Source organism: Theropithecus gelada, chromosome 1 (genome assembly GCF_003255815.1).
Source record: "Theropithecus gelada isolate Dixy chromosome 1, Tgel_1.0, whole genome shotgun sequence".
Classification (NCBI taxonomy): Eukaryota; Metazoa; Chordata; class Mammalia; order Primates; family Cercopithecidae; genus Theropithecus; species Theropithecus gelada.
Window position 1 is genome coordinate 99,002,671 of NC_037668.1, and position 20,157 is coordinate 99,022,827.

Consider the following 20,157-nt stretch of genomic DNA (forward strand, 5'->3'; position numbering starts at 1 on the left):
AGTTATGGTGAGCTATGGTCATACCACTGCATTCTAGCCTAGGCCTAGAGTAAGACCTTGTCTCAAAAAAAAAAAAAAAAAAAAAAAAGGAAAAGAAAAAAAAAGAGAAACAACCACCACAACAAAACGAATCCATGCCCTTTTCATCTTACAAAATTGTGTTGATTTCTCTTGTCTACTATCCCTGATGTCTCTTTCCCTCTTCCATTTTCTTTGTCTTTGTGGTTTTATACATTCTTACTTCCTTTACTGTCATTTTAGTGCCATTTCAAGATTAAATGTATGTGTTTAATCCATTACGTTTAACCTGCATTCTGTAACTTTTTAATGTTTTGCACTTAAGGGATTTACTAATTCTGCCTCTGTAGGTTATTTTTACATTACAAGATTTCACAGCTTTCAGCAAGTATATACATGCCTATATGAAGAATCAACAAAATTATATATCTTTATTATTTTCTCTTGATTTTTTGTAATTAAGAAAGATAGAGTGGCATATTAGTAAGTGCTCATTCAGGAAACTGCTAAAGCATTTAAGGAATTGGTTAGGAAATTGTTGGAAGACTGAAGAAGTGACGAGGGGAAGGTGAAGTTATCCCTACCTGCCACCCGTTTGGCAACAGAAGCAGCAAAGGAAATGGAGTTACCCAGAACCCAGGATTGTTGTGATGAAGAGGCTGTTGAGGTTCTACTTCTGTTGCTGCTGCAACTATCATCATTTCTTGCAGGCAGCTGGAAGCCCATACGCCTGCTGGGCTGCACAACCCAGGTCTATAGTCTCTTTTTATAGAGGCTGCAGTTACTGCTGCTAGAGCCAGAGCCCAAAAGCACGATGCAGGGGCACCAGGTCTGCCACCGCTGTGGAATTGCACTGCTTGAGCAGGACCTAGAGCATGTACTTGCCCTGCTCCCTCTCTAATGCTTTCATGCACCTCCAGAAACAACAGACACACACAAACACACACACACACACACACACACACACACACACACACAGAGAGAGAGAGAGAGAAAGAGGGGGAGAGAGAGAGAGAGAGAGAGAGAGAGAGAGATATTTCTCCCTCCCTTTGCCTTTCGGTTCCCCAACAGTGCCTCCCGTTGGCAGAAACTTACTGGAAAGCAGCTGGTGAGAAAGTCTGTGAGATATAGTTTGCAGGCTCCCAGCCATCTTGTGATACAGAGGAGATTCCAGAAGGCTGGGAAGGTTGTTGTGAGCCAAATGACATATAGCCAGCTCAGAGGGTTTGAAGGAAAAGTCAGCAACTGACTTGTGAATATCATCATTTTTCAAAGTAGGCATATCTATCTGGCACATCCTCTGAGTGTGATACACATCTATAAATATATTGCATATACATATTTTTAATAGTCAGGGAGACTTTGAGAATAAAATTAGAACTGCTCATGGCAAAGAGGTTTGATAATTTTCCAACTGTGAAGAAAACTTTAATAATTATGATATTTCATTGATTATTTTGACATTTCCAGAGTTTATATTATACATTGCTGTTTTCGCTGACATTCTACCAAATTTGGAGCGAGTATATAATAGGTTAAGGAGGACTTTCTCATTGTCTCAGATTTTTAGTTAAGGCCAAAAACTGAGCAGAAGAGGGGCTAAATTCCTCAGATTCTAGAGATTGCTGCTAAGGAAGCCAAAATTAGGTTCAGAAACTTACCCCAGGGCCAACCAAGAGAGAGCAGGTCTGGGCCCACTGCCATCAATCTGCGGGGCCATTTTTTTTTCTTTTAAAAACTTGTTTATTAAAGTGAATATGATCTTTCAGGTGAATCTGGCTATTTTTTATTGCTAAAATTGAAGATGAAGAAAATCCTGTTTGGCCAATATGTAATCACAGAAAATAAAAGGGAATATCTTTCAGGTTCTTGGGCTCCTTCTGTCAGAGAAATTAGAAGTCAACTCTGGTCCTCAACTAGTTGCTCATGTTTTGAAAAGGCAAAGGGAGGACATATTCGTGACAGACTAGATTGTTCCTATTTACTTGTTTTTATGCCTTCTGTACAGAGTTATTCAAAATAAAGAAACAGGAGCTGTTGAATTGATGTCAACATGATACTTGGATGGCATTTGGCCAGGGGACTCATGAGTATCCAAGCCCTGTCCTGCCTTGGCTATCCTTCTCTGAGAAATACCCAAGATAAGGATCCATGCAGGATATACTGACCAACAGAGGATCCATGCAGGGTACACTGACCAACAGAGGACAGTGACATCATATTAAACAGACTTGACTCTCAAACTCCAAAGCAGAATAAAAGAGAACTAATCAAGACTTCATGAAACATTCTAAACTATATTGAACTATATATTGAAGTATCTATTGAACTATGCAGTATATATCGAACTATACAGTATATACAGGCTTGAATATACTGGAAGCAAAGAAGACCAAAAAGACCTTCAGACCATTTTTACCTCAATATTCAATCCACAGTTAGGTCTTATCATTCCCATGTGGTGACTACTCCTCTCACAGGTCCCAGTGTGTGAGACATAAGGACAAGGACAGATGGAGATGGAGAGAGCCCGCCCTGGACTCTCTTGGGCTGCATTAGTAAGCCAACTGATTCGGCTTCTTTGTGGATGAGAAATAGACCAGCTGAAGAGGAAAAAAGAAAGAGAAGGGAGAGAAGAGAAAGAAAAATGGAGAAAAGAGAAAGAGACAGGAGCAGGCTTTCTCCCAAGGAGAATAGATCCCAAGCTTAGCCTTACTTCACTACACTCCTGGAAGTCAGAGTCCAGAAAAACAAAGATAGAGGAGAGATTTAGGCTTTTGTTTCTCTTATTGCTATTAAAATATCTTAGAAGGGAGAGACATCACACAAATATGTGGCCTTGACCTCTTTGAACACTCCATTGTGATACAGTTAAGAGGCTATAGTATAACATCCAGGTCAGCAGTGGGATAAGGGTGGCTTGGAGTAGACAGCAGAAGTGAATGAAATCTGGAACTCCTCTCTGGAAGGCCAGAAAGAAACATTGTGCTGATGTCAGCCTTTGAGAAAGTCTGACGTTTTATGACTTCACGTTTTAGTGTACGGCAAGACTTAATTGTAACTTCTGTGTAAAACGTTTACTGATGATCCTATAATCGATTGATCTTTTCATTTGCTGAGGCACTGTGGCACTTTTTTTTTTTGTCAGTCTTGTAGCTTTTTTTTTTAAATAACTTTTGCTTTGTCACCCAGGCTGGAGTGCAGTGACACGAGCTTGGCTCCTCTGCCTCCCAGGTTCCAGCAATTCTCCTGCCTCAGCTTCCCAAGTACCTGGAATACAGGTACATGTCACTACACCTGCTAATTTTATTTTATTTTTTTGTATTTTTGGTAAAGATGGGCTTTTGCCATGCTGGCCAGGCTGAGCTTGAACTCCTGACTTCAAGTGATCCCCCTGCCTTAGCCTCCCAAAGTGCTGGGATTACAGGCATGAGCCACGGCACCTGGCCAGCCTTGTAGTGTCTTTTCATGTTTGGCTCTAGGTTTGTAACTGCACGGTGTTCTTTTCTGAGGCAGGTAACTTGTCATTTACCTCTTTCTGTTTCTAGGATCCAACATAGTATTTGGCATTGAGTAGACAATAAAGTTTGATGATAAAATTGCCTAGTTTACAGATGGTACTATTGAAGTAGGACTTTTTTCCTTAATGAAAACTGTCTTCAAAACTTTGTTTTGAAAATGTTTCTCAATATTTACCTCTCTTAAAAATTGATTTAGTATTTTCATTCAGTGCTATTATTGAGAAGAAGGACTTACTGCTGCCATTTTGTTGCTTATTTTCTGGTTGTTCTGTAACTCCTCTCTTCCTTTCTCACTGTCTTCTTTTGTGGTTAAGTGATTTTTCTCTCATAGTATGTTTTAATTAGTTGCTTTTATTTTAAATGAATCTATTATAGCCTTTTGCCTTGTGGTTGTCATAAGGCTTACTAAAAATCTTATAGATATAACAAGTTATTTTATTTTTATTTATTTATTTATTTTAGCCACACGAATTCAGCATTTTATTTAATTATCAAGGACCACCTTAAAAATTACTTTAAAAAATTCAGGCCTATATTGAAAATAGGTATCCTGATAACTTCCAGAACATTATTCGGAACATCCGTTTCCCCAACTAAGATAAATCCATTGCCGGATGCTGAATAGATTTCGCCCATTACCACTTTGGATTTCTTGATAGTCTTATGTTTCCATCATCCACCGTAATGTGTTCAGTTCAGCTTCCTAGAAACATTTGAACAACGGCTTAGAAAAGTTTGCCCAATAATTCGGCACCTTCCAGGTTTTTAACAGTGAATAATGTTACTTGTGCAAGTCAGAATCTGATACCAATTAAATGGTGACAGCTTTGCCAATAAACAAGAATATGCTCTTCCATGGCTAGGAAGGGAGACTGCCACAACTGACAGGTTCCAAAGATACATGGAGAACAAGTTATTTTAAAGACACAGCAACTTATCTTACACCACAAGGAAAATAATAGAAACAAGCTTGATTTCAGAGCCTGTTATTGGTCTATTCAGAGATTCAACTTCTTCCTGGTTTAGTCCTGGGAGGGTGTATGTGTCCAGGAATTTATCCATTTCTTCTAGATTTTCTAGTTTATTTGCATAGAGGTATTTATAGTATTCTCTGATGGTAGTTTGTATTTCTGTGGGATTGGTGATGATATCCCTTTTCTCATTTTTTATTGTGTCTATTTGATTCTTCTCTCTTTTTGTCTTTATTAGTCCTGCTAGCAGTCTATCAATTTTGTTCATCTTTTCAAAAAAACCAGCTCCTGGATTCATTGATTTTTTGAGGGTTTTTTTTTTTTTTTTTTTACTGTCTCTATCTCCAGTTCTGCTCTGATCTTAGTTATTTTTTGCCTTCTGCTAGCTTTTGAATGTGTTTGCTCTTGCTTCTCTAGTTCTTTTAATTGTGATGTTAGGGTGTCAATTTTAGATCTTTCCTGCTTTCTCTTGTGGGCATTTAGTGCTATAAATTTCCCTCTACACACTGCTTTAAATATGTCCCAGAGATTCTGGTATGGTATGTTCTCATTGGTTTCAAAGAACATCTTTATTTCTGCCTTCATTTTGTTATGTACCCAGTAGTCATTCAGGAGCAGGTTGTTCAGTTTCATGTAGTTGAGCAGTTTTGAGGGAGTTTTTAAATCTTGAGTTCTAGTTTGGTTGTACTGTGGTCTGAGAGACAGTTTATTATAATTTCTGTTCTTTTACATTTGCTGAGGAGTGCTTTACTTCCAACTGTGTGGTCAATTTTGGAATAATTGCAATGTGGTACTGAGAAGAATGTATATTCTGTTGATTTGGGGTGGAGAGTTCTGTAGATGTCTCTTAGGTCCTCTTGGTGCAGAGTTGAGTTCAGTTCCTGGATATCTTGTTAACTTCCTGTCTCATTGATCTGTCTAATGTTGACAGTGGTATGTAAAAGTCTCCCATTATGATTGTGTGGGAGCCTAAGTCTCTTTGTAGGTCTTTAAGGACTTGCTTTATGAATCTGGGAGCACCTGTACTGGATGCATGTATATTTAGGATAGTTAGCCCTTCTTGTTGAATTGATCCCTTTACCATTATATAATGGCCTTCTTTGTCTCTTTTGATCTTTGTTGGTTTAAAGTCTGTTTTATCAGAGACTAGAATTGCAACCCCTGCTTTTTTGTTGTTGTTGTTTTCCATTTGCTTGGTAGATCTTTCTCCATCCCTTTATTTTGAACCTATGTGTGTCTCTGCACGTGAGATGGGTCTCATGAATATAGCAAACTGATGGGTCTTGACTCGCTATCCAGTTTGAGAGTCTGTGTCTTTTAATTAGAGCATTCAACCCATTTACATTTAAGGTTAATATTGTTACGTGTGAATTTGATCCTGTCATTATGATGTTAGCTGGTTATTTTGCTCATTAGTTGCTGCAGTTTCTTCCTAGCATCAATGGTCTTTACAATTTGGCATGTTTTTGCAGTGGCTGGTACTGGTTGTTCCTTTCCATGTTTAGTGCTTCCTTCAGGAGCTCTTGTAAGGCAGGCCTGGTGGTGACAAAATCTCTCAGCATTTGCTTGTCTGTAAAGGATTTTATTTCTCCTTCACTTATGAAACTTAGTTTGGCTAGATGTGAATTCTGGGTTTAAAATTCTTTTCTTTAAGAATGTTGAATATTGGCCCCCACTCTCTTCTGGCTCTAGAGTTTCTGTGGAGAGATCTGCTGTTAGTCTGATGGGCTTCCCTTTGTGGGTAACCCGACCTTTCTCTCTGGCTGCCCTTAACATTTTTTCCTTCATCTCAACTTTGGTGAATCTGACAATTACTTGTCTTAGAGTTGCTCTTCTTGAGGAGTATCTTTGTGGCTTTCTCTGTATTTCCTGAATTTGAATGTTGGCTTGCCTTGCTAGGTTGGGGAAGTTCTCCTGGATAATATCCTAAAGAGTGTTTTCCAACTTGGCTCCATTCTTCCCGTCACTTTCAGGTATACCAATCAGACATAGTCCCATATTTCTTGGAGGCTTTGTTCGTTTCTTTTTACTCTTTTTTCTGTAAACTTCTCTTCTCGCTTCATTTCATTCATCTGATCTTCAATCATTGATATCCTTTCTTCCACTTGATCAAATCGGCTACTGAAGCTTGTGAATGCATCACATAGTTCTCGCACCATGGTTTTCAGCTCCATCAGGTCATTTAAGGTCTTCTCTATGCTGTTTATTCTAGTTAGCCATTCATCTAATCTTTTTTCAAGGTTTTTAGCTTCTTTGTGATGGGTTTGAACATCTTCGTTTAGCTCGGAAAAGTTTGTTATTACTGATTGTCTGAAGCCTTCTTCTCTCATCTCATCAAAGTCATTCTCCGTCCAGTTTTGTTTCATTGCAGGTAAGGAGCTGTGTTCCTTTGGAGGAGAAGAGGTGCTCTGATTTTTATAATTTTCAGCTTTTCTGCTCTGATTTCTCCCCATCTTTGTGGTTTTATCTACCTTTGGTCGTTGACAATGGTGATGTAAAGATGGAGTTTTGGTGTGGATGTCCTTTCTGTTTGTTAGTTTTCCTTCTCTGAAATTGAGGCAATAATTAATAACCTACCAACAAAATAAAGGCCAGGACCACACAGATTCACAGCTGAATTCTAACAGAGGTACAAAGAGGAGTTGGTACCATTCCTTCTGAAACTATTCCAATCAACAGAAAAGGAGGGAATCTTCCCTAACTCATTGTATGAGGCCAGCATCATCCAGATTCTAAAACCTTGCAGAGACACAACAATAAAAGAGAATTTTAGACCAATATCCCTGGTGAACATCGATGCAAAAATCCTCAATAAAATACTGCAATCTGAATCCAGTAGCACATCAAAAAGCTTATCCACCACATTCAAGTTGGCTTCATCCCTTGGATGCAAGGCTGGTTCAACATACACAAACCAATAAATGTAATTCATCATATAAACAGAACCAAAGACAAAAAACCACATGATTATCTCAATAGATGCAGAAAAGGCTTTTGACAAAATTCAACAGCCCTTCATGCTAAAAACTCTCAATAAACTAGTTATTCATGGGCTGTATCACAAAATAATAACAGCTATTTATGACAAACCCTCAGCTAATATCATACTGAATGGGTAAAAACTGGAAGAATTCCCTTTGAAAACTGGCACAGAACAGGGATGCCCTCTCTCACCACTCCTATTCAATATAGTGTTGGAAGTTCTTGCCAGGGCAATAAGGCAGGAGAAAGAAATAAATGGTGTTCAATTAGGAAAAGAGCAAGTCAAATTGTCCCTATTTCCACATGACATGATTGTATATTTAGAAAACCCCATCTTCTCAGTCCCAAATCTCCTTAAGCTGATAAGCAACTTCAGCAAAATCTCAGGATACAAAATCAATGTGCAAAAATCACAAGTATTCCTATACACCAATAACAGACAAACAGAGAGCCAAATCATGAGTGAACTCCCATTGACAATTGCTACAGAGAGAATAAAATATCTAGGAATCCAATTTACAAGGGATGTGAAGGACCTCTTCAAGGAGAACTACAAACCACTGCTCAATGAAATAAAAGAGGACACAAACAAATGGTAGAACATTCCATGTTCATGGATACGAAGAATCAATATTGTGAAAATGACCATACTGCCCCAGGTAATTTATAGATTCAATGCCATCCCCATCAAGCCACCAATGACTTTCTTCACAGAATTGGAAAAAACTACTTTAAAGTTCATATGGAACTAAAAAAGAGCCCACATTGCCAGGACAATCCTAAGCCAAAAGAACAAAGCTGGAGGCATCATGCTACCTGACTTCAGACTATACTTCAAGGCTACAGTAATCAAAACAGTATGGTACTGGTACCAAAACAGAGATATAGACCAATAGAACAGAACAGAGCCCTCAGAAATAATACCAACATCTACAACTATCTGATCTTTGACAAACCTGACAAAAACAAGAAATGGGGAAAGGATTCCCTATTTAATAAATGGTGCTGGGAAAACTGGCTAGCAATATGTAGAAAGCTGAAACTGGACCCCTTCCTTACACCTTATACAAACATTAATTCAAGATGGATTAAAGACTTAAATGTTAGACCTAAAACCATAAAAACTCTAGAAGAAAACCTAGGCAATACCATTCAGAACATATGCATGTGCAAGGACTTCATGACTAAAACACGAAAAGCAATGGCAACAAAAGCCAAAACTGACAAATGGGATCTAATTAAACTAAAGAGTTTCTGTGCAGCAAAAGAAACTACCATCAGAGTGAACAGGCAACCTAAAGAATGGGAGAAAATTTTTGCAGTCTACCCATCTGACAAAGGGCTAATATCCAGAATCTACAAAGAACTTAAACAAATTTACAATAAAAAAACAAACAACCCCATCAAAAAGTGGGCAAAGGATATGTACAGACACTTCTCAAAAAAAGACATTTATGCAGTCAACAGACACATGAAAAAATTCTCATCATCACTGGCCATAAGAATCTAGAACTAGAAATATCATTTGACCTAGCCATCCCATTACTGGGTATATACTCAAAGGATTATAAATCATGCTGCTATAAAGACACATGCGCATATGTGTTTATTGTGGCACTATTCACAATAGCAAAGACTTGGAACCAAATGTCCATCAATGATACACTGGATTAAGAAAATGTGGCACATATACACCATGGAATACTATGCAGCCATAAAAAAGGATGAGTTCATGTCCTTTGTAGGGACATGGGTGAAGCTGGAAACCATCATTCTGAGCAAACTATCATAAGGACAGAAAACCAAATACTGCATGTTGTTACTCATAGGTTGGAATTGAACAATGAGGACACTGGGACACTGGGTGGGGAACATCACACACCGGGGCCTGTTGTGGGGTGGAGGGAGAGGGGAGGGATAGCATTAGGAGATATACCTAATGTAAATGACAAGTTAATGGGTGCAGCACACCAACATGGCACATGTATACATATGTAACAAACCTGCACATTGTGTACATGTACCCTAGAACTTAAAGTATATCAAAAAAGAATAGAAACAAGCAGAGAAAAAAGTAGAAAAAAAAAGACTTCTACACTTTAACTTTATCCTTCCTACATTTTGAAATTTTGTTGTCTCAATTTACATATTTTTCCATTACATATCTCTTAACAGGTTGCTGTAATTGTTACTGTTTTTGATTGATTTGCTTTGGGCTTCAAACTAGACTTATGAATGGCTTGCATGGCAGTTACAGCAATAGAGTATTCTGGGTTTGTCAATGTGCTTACTTTCACCAGTCGGTTTTATGTCTTCAAATGTTTCTTCTTCTTCTTCTTTTTGTTTGAATGTAAGTGTGTGTGTGTGTGTATTTCTCTTCAGATTGAAGAACTCTCTTTAGCATTTCTTGTAAGATGGGTCTGGTGGTGGTGAATTATCTTTGTTTATCTGGATAAGACTCTGTCTCTCTTTTATGTCGAAGAATAGCTTTTCTGGCTACATTATTCTTGGATTAACTTTTTTTTTTTTTTTCTTTCAATGCTTTGAAAATGTCATAATATTCCCTCCTGGTACATTTGGTTTCTTTTGAGAAGTCTGTTGCCAGACAAACTGAGCTCCTTTATATGTTATTTGCTTGCTTTCTCTACTGCTTTTAAGATCCTCTTGTTGTCCTTGACCTTTAAGAGATAGACTATTATATGTTTTGTGGTGGTCCTATTTGGGTAAGATCTGTTTGGTGTTCTCTGATCTTCCTATACCTAGATATTTAGATCTCAGGTTTTTGAAAGTTTTCTGTTATTATTTTTTTGAATAGGCTTTCTTGCCTTTTCTCTTGCTCAGCTCCCCTTGAACACCAGTTATTCTTAATTTTGGTCTTTTGAGGTAATTTTTTATATCTTGTAGGTGCTCTTCATTCATTCCTTTTAACTGATTCTTCTCCTCTGACTGTGTATATTCAAATAGGCTGTTGTCCGATTCACTGATTCTTGTCTCTGCGTGATTCAGTCTGCTGTTGAGAGCATCTAATAAATTTTCCAGTTTGGCAAATGTATTTTTCAGTTCTAAAATTTCTATTTAAAAAATTATTTAAATCTCTTTGTTAAAATTATCTGACAAATTTCTGCATTGCTTTTCTGTTCTTTCTTGGGGATCACCAAGTTTCCTTAAAACTGATATCTTGAGTTCTTGGTCAGAGAGCTCACATGTTGGCATCTCACTAGAGTCAGTCACCGGTTCCTTACTTTGTCTGTTTGAGGTCATGGTTCCCTGTTTCCTGTTGTTTCTTACGGATAGATGTCTATGTCTTTGCATTGAAGCATTATTTGTTTATTTCTTCTCTGTTCACTTTTTTTTTTTTTTGCTTTGTTTTCATTGGATACATTTGTTTAGAGATACTTTGTAATTTACCTGTTGAATTTCTGTCTTTTTCCCCACTATATTACTGCCTCCTTTTTACTGCTTGGTGCCTTAAGCCTCAGTTTGCCTCAGCTCTAGTAAATGATCAGAGCACTACCCACCCTGAATCGGAAAGGTCCATAAATGGTTATCCTAGCTGTGTGAGAAGGTTGGCTAGGGGTTTGTGCCAAGAGAGCCTGTGGAGTGAACCTTCTACAATGTGGTGCTTCTGAACAGCCACTTCAATTTGACATCTCCGTTGGCCAATCTGTGAAGATATAGAGCAGAGTTTCCAGGGCTGGGGATGGTAGTCTTGCCCCGCTCCCGCACCGGCAACTCAGTCTGTCCTCAGGGTTGTTTCTCCCATCAGGCATTCTTGGTGTTTCTCATGGGTTAAGGCAAAGACAGATCTTCTGCCAGGTAACCTAAGATGGTGGAGAAGCTGGTTGTCCACCTCAATCTCGCCTTTTCCATTGTAGGCACTGTGAGTCAAGGGGAAATTTTCCACACACTTAGTGCTGGGTAGATTGTGGGGAGGGGATATAGATATATAAGTTTGATTCTTTTGTCATCTGCTTGGAGTTTTTTCACTTCTCTATGGCCCTGGGAACTGTTTTCCCTCATATTTGAGTTTTTAGATATTGCTGGTGAGAATCTGGGCAGTGTATACTTGGTTTTGGTTTTCAGTGAGGGAAGGAATGAGGCTAGCTTGCTTCTGTGCTGCCATTTTGGAACTGGAAGTTTGGTTTAGTATTTTTAATACAACTTGATGAGCTAAATTTATTTTTCATCTTTGTACTTGTTCTTTTGGAAAAACATGTATGAAGAGAAGATATATTTGGAATAAGATATACATGAAAAACTGAAGAGACAAAGTCTGTGTCATAAAATGTCTTTTTTAAAAAAACTTTAAAATCCCTCAAAAATTGTTTATTATACAGGTGAATTTTGATAGTCATGATGGGTTTATCAAAAAACTAAAGTGGTATGCAAGGTAAGAATGATAGAAAGCTTTCGCTTTGGAGTGCTTCAGCCCAGGTGGTTAGGGTAGAAAACTAGGGTCAATTCTATAAGAACAGGTTGACTTGCTTTTCCATTTTTATTAGGTCACTTTCTAATGCTCTTTCAGAGAAGAAAATGACAATTTTAATGTGAAAATATAAGCAGGAAAGCATAATTCAAAGTGATTATACATTTTTGCCAGTCAATGTGCTAAATTATGTATATCGGCTAACTTAATCTATTCAACTACTTCACAAAGAATATTATAATTTATAAAATAACTATAAATTTATAAACTAAAAAATTCAGGGTCACAGGATTTGATCAGTTTTCCTAGTTACCACCAATCATGGCAGAGCTATAAAGTAAACACACTTGCATGTGACTTTCTAGTTCAGCTCATGACTTGTACCACCACAATCCACTGATTTCTGAAGGCTAAGAAGTGTCTTTGGGAATAAAAGAGGAGAGTGCAATGGGATACAGGGCAGTCTATTTTTCAGACAACTTTTGAGAAGTTACCCAAACCATCAGAAATCTGAGCTGAGCTTTACATTAGACAAAGACAGCAGTCAGGCCATTTGAGAGTTTACATAAATTTTGGACTGACATCTTTACCATAATTTAGAAGTAATGAAGAGACACTTTAGGTTGAGCTTTGAGACTGACATGTTTTGCTTACTGTTTTGCACAATAGTCATCTTCTGCTGAAAAGAATAACTCACTTATAGAAAAGAACCTGTGATTGACTTATTGTTGCAAGCAAATGAAAAAAGTTGTAATAATCAAGACAGGTTACTTTGAAAATGGTGAAAACCTAGATCATGTGGAGTATCAGCTTTTGTATATTTGTGTATAAATTCATTTACTTTGTCTAGTGCATCAAAATTTTTTTGGAATAATAAATGGAGGTATTTTACCTGAATAACAATGTGCTGAGTGCCAGGTGAAAAATTCAATTGATATACTGTCACAATACTTTTTTTTGTTTTACTGACAAGAGATGTCATGTTTTCTTGATTCCTGGTATATGGAGTGTGAACTGATAAATAGCATGGAGATGAAATTGTCAGTTACCATTATCACACCCAAGCAATTATCTTTTCTGGTGGCTTGCAATGCCATGAAATTCAGGTTCTGAAGTGTGGAAGCAAAGAGAAGGGAAAAAAAATGAATGTGACCACAAATTGGAAAAGCGCTTGGGTTAGAAAAGTAAGATTCCAAAGGGGCTCAAATAATTTATTGCTTCTTCTGAGATTGAAAAGGGAAGAAAACCAGGAAGAGGGGGGCAGATTGGAGGTGGCTCTACCCTGAAGCTAATAAAACTTGAACCTTAGGGCCCATTACGTATAAGAATGCCTCAAGAGCTACCCTAGCAATATGTTAACTTGACCATACCAATTTTAATTTTTTTTTTGCAAGATATTTAACTGCAACCAATTGGGTCTGTTTTGTTCTCTCTGACTTTTCTTCCAATACATTTCTGTGGTTTGGGAGTGACCCCATACATTGTGTCTCTAAGGAAATTTGGGTGGAATATATATTTTAGTTTGGTTTAGTGGAATATATTTAAATGTTTCAGACAATTACTTCACATATATTTAAGTTACCACTTCCTCATTCTAGCATACAAATAGCTTCCAGATGTACTCCTATTGATCACTCTGCCAACATGATTAATGTCGTGACTCACTAGTATGTAACCAAAGTAATATGAATATGTGATATGAATATGTTTAAGTTGATCAGCTTCTAAACTATGTGTCTAATGGAACAAAAACAATATTTGCATGGTATGGTTCCAGAAATAAGTCTGTGGAGAATTTTTCTAATGATCATGGGTATAAACTATAATTGGAGAATTTGTTTTCTATCAATATTCTCAAAAATAGTGTTAATAATGCAGTATGTAATGATGCAGTATGTAATTTTATAACATGTTTAAAAATTTTTTTCTGGTGGAAATTGTGTGAAATAGAATTTGTCAGGGTGTATGTAACATTCAGGTGGCTGTATACCATCTTGCTACTGGCCTGAGGTTGAAGTCTTCAGTTAGATCAGAAGTGTCAGAGCTTTGGACATGCGTTACTGGGACCTGAATGTACCTTTATAGAAACCTGTCTACACTATGAACTTGTGATGAGCCAACAACCATGTGACATCAGCAAGATGGCAGAATAGGAATTTTAGTGCTTATCTCTTGGAGAAACATCAATTTGAATAAGTATTTATAAATAAAAACAACTTCACAATGAATTCAGTTAATAATGCCACCTGAGTAGAACACAGAAATAAGAAAATACACACTAAAGATGGTAGAAAGGACAGTTTCCCATTATCTGTGCCACTCCTCAAATCCTGCACAGAGCAGCACAAGGAGAGATACCCTCACCATAGGGGAAGGAGAGTGAAATGAGCATCCCCAGCACTAGACCCATCTCAGTGCCAGGCTGGTCCTCATGGTCCCAGGTTACAAGTTGGTCCCTACAGACCCAGGATCCAGACCTGCCACAGCATCAGCCTGGTCCTTGAAGCCCCAAGCTCCAGGTATACCTCTGCAACCTCAAGCTCCAGGCATACCTCAGAGCCAAACTGGCCTTCACAGATGTAGGCTTCAAGCCTGACCTAATGTCAGGCAAGTCCCCATGGCCCCAGGCTCCAGACTGGCTCCTGTGATACTAGGCTCCAGTGGACCCAGTGTTGAAGCCCACTTCAATAGGCTTAGGGGCCATGCCTACCCTATTCGATCTGAGTGCTGGCCTGTCCCTGTGGACTTAGGCTCCAGGCCCACCATGAAATGACTCATACACCAGGCAAGCCTGCTTGCAAACTCAACTAGCTAGCTTACTCAGACTCTCTTGATGGGATGACTGAGGAAGAGCTTTCCCTGCCAGGCCAGTCTGCAAAGATTGGAAAAGATGCCTACTTCCTCAAATATTCGGACACTAATTGTAGAACACAGAGATCATGACATAACCAAAGGGACAAAATAAAGTGCCAGTAACCAACCTTAAGAAATGGAGATATATGAATTGCCTGACAAATATTTCAATATAATCTCTTTAAGAAGTTCAGTGAACTAAAAGGGAACACAGACAACTAAATGAAATCAGGAAAACAATACATGAATAAAATGAGAAATTCAGCAAAGACATAGAAACCATCATAACTAACCAGATATTCTGATGCTAAACAAAATGACTAAACTGAAATATTACACAGAGAGCTGCAGCAGCAGCATATTGGTATAGGCAGAAGAAAGAAACAGTGAGCTCAAAGACAGGTCATTTAAAATTGTCCAGTCAGAGAAACAGGAAGAAAAAATAATAAAAAAGAGTGAAGAAAGCCTATGAGACTTATGGTAAGCCACCTAGTGAGTCAATTTACAAATTGTATCTTCTCAGAATCCCAGAAGAAGTAGAAAAAAAGAAAGGGGAAGAAAGCTTTTTAAAAAATAGTGACAAAAAACTCCCCAAATCCAGAGAGAGAAATAAACAGCGAGATCCATGATGTCCAAAGAACCCTAGATAGATTAAATGTAAAGAGATCTCTACTGAGATACATTATAATCAAATTCTCAAGATTCAAAGACAAATAATTTTGAAAGCATCAAGAGAATATTGAACCATCACATACAAGGAAGCCCCATAAGACTTTCTCAGCAGAAACTCTGCTGGCCAGGAAATAGTGGGATAATATAGGATAATATAGTCAAACTGTGGAAAGAAAAAAATGCCAACCAATAATACTATGCCAGGAAAATCTGTTCTTAAGAAATGAAGAGTTTATCAGATAAAAGCTGAGGGCATTTATTACTACTTGTGAGAAATGTTTTACCTGAAATGTTGAAGGGATTTCTTCAAATAACATGAAAGGATGCTAATTAACAAAATGAAAATATATGAGGGTATAAAACTCACTGTAAAGGTAAGAATATAGTCAAATTCAGAGTATTCTAATACTGTAAAGGTAGTGTATATATCACTTTTAATTCTAGTATAAAAGTTAAAAGCCAAGAGTATTAAAATAACTAAAACTGCAACAATTTGTCAATGGAGATATAATATATAAAACATGTAAATTGTGACAGTCATAACAAAATCTTGAAGGAAGAGAAATTAAAAAGTAGTTTCTTTATGCTATTGAAGTTAAGTGGTTATCAGCTTAAAATAGACTGCTGTAACTATTAAGATGTTTTATGTAAGCTTCATGGTAATTATAGAGAAAAAATTTGTAGAAGATACACAAAAGATAAAGGAATTAATGCATTCTACTACATGAAACCATCAATTTACAGTCAAGAAGAAAGGAAAAAGGAAAAAAGTAGGTACAAAACAGTCAGGAAACAATGAACAAATTACTTTAAATATAAATGAATTAAAGTCGCCAGTTAATAGCCATAGGGTTGTTGAACTGATTTTTAAAAACTATAAAATATTCCTTATCTACAGCCTATAAGTGACTAATTTTAGATTTAAAGGCACATAGGTTAAAAGTGAAGAGATGGAAAAAGATATTTTATGCAAATGGTAACTACAAAAGAACAGGAGTGCTTATAATTACATCAAATAAAATATACTTTAATGATAAAAATAGACAAAAAGTTCATCTTATAGTGATAAAAGGATCAGTCCATCAGGAAGAAAAAATGCATATAAATATATATGCTACCAACATCAGAAAACCTTAAGATCTAAAGCAAATATTACCAAAATTGAAGGGAGAAATAGACAGAAATACAATCGTGTTACAGGACTTCAATACACAACTTTCAACAATGGATAGCTCACCTAGACCAAAAATAAGAAAACAGTGTATTTGAATGACACTGTAAAAGAAATGAACCTATCAGGCATACACAGAACATTCTATCCAATAGCAACCGAATACACATTCTTCTCAAGTGCAAACAAAACATTCTCCGGGATAGATCACGTGTTAGGCAATAAAACAAATCCTAAAAAATTTTAAATGATTAAAATTATATGAAGCATTTTTTCAACCACAATGATATAAAACTAGAAATAAATAATAGGAAAAAAAGGAAAATTCACAAATACATGAAAATTAACATGCGTCTGAACAATCAAGGAGTCAAAGAAGAAATCAAAAGAGAAATAAAAAAAATCTTCAGACTAATGAAAATGGAAACACAACATGCCAAATCTTATGAAATGCAGCAAAAGCAGTTTTAAGAAGGCAGTTTATTGAAATAATTGCCTACATTAAGAAAAGTTAAAGATCTCAATAAATAGCCTAACTTTATACTGCAGGAAACTTGAAAAAGAATGAACTAACCTCAAACTTAGCGGAAAAAGAAAACAATAAAGACCCTAGCAGAAATAAATGAAATAATGACTAGAAAAATAGTAGAAAAGATCAACAGAGCTGAGTTGGTTTGAAAAAATAAACAAAATTGGCATACCTTTAGATAGACTAAAAAAGGAAATGGTTTAAATAAATAAAATTAAAAATGAAAGAGGAGACGTTATAGCTGATGTTGCAGAAACACAAAGGATCATAAGAGATCACTAGAAGTAATTTTATACTAAAAATTGGATTACCCAAAAGACATGGATAAATCCTTGCATCATAAAGAAATAGAATATCTGAACTTATCAAAAATGGATAAGGAGATAGCATCAATAATAAAAAGTCTTTCATCAAAGAAAAGCCTTGTACCCAATGGTTTCACTGCTAAATTCTACCAATTATTTAAAGAATTAACACCAATCATTCTCAAACTCTTCCAAAGAATTGAAGAGAGAATTACTTCCAAACTCCTTTTACAAACCCAACATTATCCTGACACCAAAGCCAGGCAAGGATACTACAAGAAAGAAAATTACAGGCCAAAATCCCTGGTGAACATAGATGCAAAAATCTTCAACACAATAATAGGAAACTGAATTGAAAAGTACATAAAAAGGATCATATACCATCATCAAGTGGAATTTATCCCTGGGATGTAAAGATGGTTCAATATATGCAAGCTCATAGATGTGATACTTTACATTAATAGAATAAAGGATAAAAAATTGTATGATTATCTCAGTAGATGCAGAAAAAGTGTTTGACAAAATTTAACATCTTTTCATGATAAAAACTCAACAAACTGGATATAGAGATAATGTAGCTAAACGTAATAAAGGCCATATATGACAAGATCATATATGGTAACATCACATGGAATGATGAAAAGCTGAAAGTCTTTCCTCTAAGATCAGGAACAAGACAAAAGTGTTTTTTCTTTACTCTTCTCTTCATCATAGTACTGGAAGTCCTAGCCAGAGTAATTAGGCAGGAAAAAGAAAAAAAATGAAATCAGAAAGGAAGAAGTAAAATTGTCTCTTTGTAGACAACATGATCTTACATATATGAAACTAAAGATACCACCAGTAGGTGGTTAGAACTATTAAAAGAATTCAGTAAAGTTCAGGATACTTAATTCAACATATAAATTACATTTCTATACACTAACAGTGAGCCATTGAAAAAAGAAATTAAGAAAACAATCCCATTTATGTTAGCATAAAATAATAAATTTAACCAAAGTGGGAAAAGATCTGTAGACTAAAAACTATAAAACACTGATAAAAAAATTGAAGAAAACACAATACATAGAAAGGTAGTCCATGTTCATGAATTGGAAGAATTAATATTGTTAAAATGCCTCCTCTACCCAAAATGATCTACAGATTCCATGCAATCCGTATCAATATTCCAATGGCATTTTTCACAGAAATAGAAACAAATCATGAAGTTCATATGGAACCACAAATGACCCTGAAAGCAATCTTGAGCAAAAAGAACAAAACTGGAGGCATCGCACTTCCTGATCTCAAAATATACTACAAAGCTATAATCTAAACAGTACCATACTGGTATAGGGTGAACATGCCCCCAATATTTCAACATAGGTTCTTTCTATTTTCTCTAAGTGTCAGCTGGTCTGAGAAATAAAGAGAAAGGGTACAAAGAGAGGAAATTTACAGCTGGGCCTCTGGGGGTGACCTCACATATTTGTCGGTCCGTGATGCCCACCTGAGCTGCAAAACTAGCAGGTTTTTATTAAGGACTCCAAAAAGGGAGGGAGTGTTTGAACAGGGTGTAGGTCACAAAGATCACATGCTTCTGAGGCCAATAAAGATCACAAGGCAAAGGGCAAAGGGCAAAATTAGAATTACTAATGAGGGTCTCTGTTCAGCTGTGCATGTATTGTCTTGATAAACACCTTAAACAACAGAAAACAAGGTTTGAGAGCAGAGAACTGGTCTGACCTCAAATTCACCAGGGTGGGGAAAAACCCCACCCTGGTGAGCCTGAGGGTACTGCAGGAGACCAAGGTGTATTTCAGTCCTTATCTCAACCACATAAGACAGACACTCCCAGAGAGGCCCTTTACAGACCTTCCCCCAAGAATGCAATCTTTTCCTAGGGTCTTAATATTATATCCCTTGCTAGGAAAATAATTTAGCGATATCTCTCCTACTTGCATGTTCATTTATAGGCTCTCTGTAGGAAGAAAAATATGGTTCTATTCTGCCCGACCCAGCAGGCAGTCAGACTTTATAGTTGTCTTCCCTTTTTCCCTAAAATTGCTGTTATTCTGTTCTTTCAAGGTGCACTGATTTCATATTGTTCAAACACACATGTTTTACAATCAATTTGTACAATAGTGGTCCTGAGGTGACGTACATCCTCAGCTTACGAAGATAACAGGATTAAGAGATTAAAGTAAGACAAGTGTAGGAAATTATAGGAGTATTATTTGGGAACTGATAAATGTCCATGAAATCTTCACAATTTATGTTCCTCTGCCGCAGCTCCAGCTGGTCCCTCCATTTGGGGTCCCTGACTTCCCACAACATACTGGCATGAAAACAGACATATAAAACAGAATACAGATTCCAGAAATAAATCCACATATATGGCCAATTGATCTTTGACATAGGTGCCAAGAACATACAATGGGATGAGGACAATCTCTTCAATAAATAGTGTTGGGAAAACTATATCCACATGCAGAAGAGTCAAACTGGTCCCTTATTTTACACCATGTACAAAAGTCAACTCAAAACGGATTGAAGACTTAAGTGTAAGATCTGAAACTATAAAACTACTAGAAGAAAACAGAAAAAAGCTTCTTGACATTGGACTTGGTAGTGATTTTTGAACCCAAAAGCACTGGCAACGAAAGTAAAAATAGACAAATGGAATTGTATCAAACTAAAAAGCTTCTGTACACGAAAGGAAACTAGCAGTAG

The 20,157-nt window shown here is 36.8% G+C and overlaps 1 non-coding gene across 1 annotated transcript; it reads right to left on the reverse strand.

Annotated features, from left to right (window-relative positions):
• Window positions 1-4,315: 4,315 nt before the first annotated feature.
• Window positions 4,316-4,446, reverse strand: LOC112616085. Its single transcript, XR_003117560.1, has one exon. It is a non-coding gene; the product is annotated as a small nucleolar RNA SNORA24 (small nucleolar RNA).
• Between the last annotated feature and the right edge of the window lie 15,711 nt (window positions 4,447-20,157).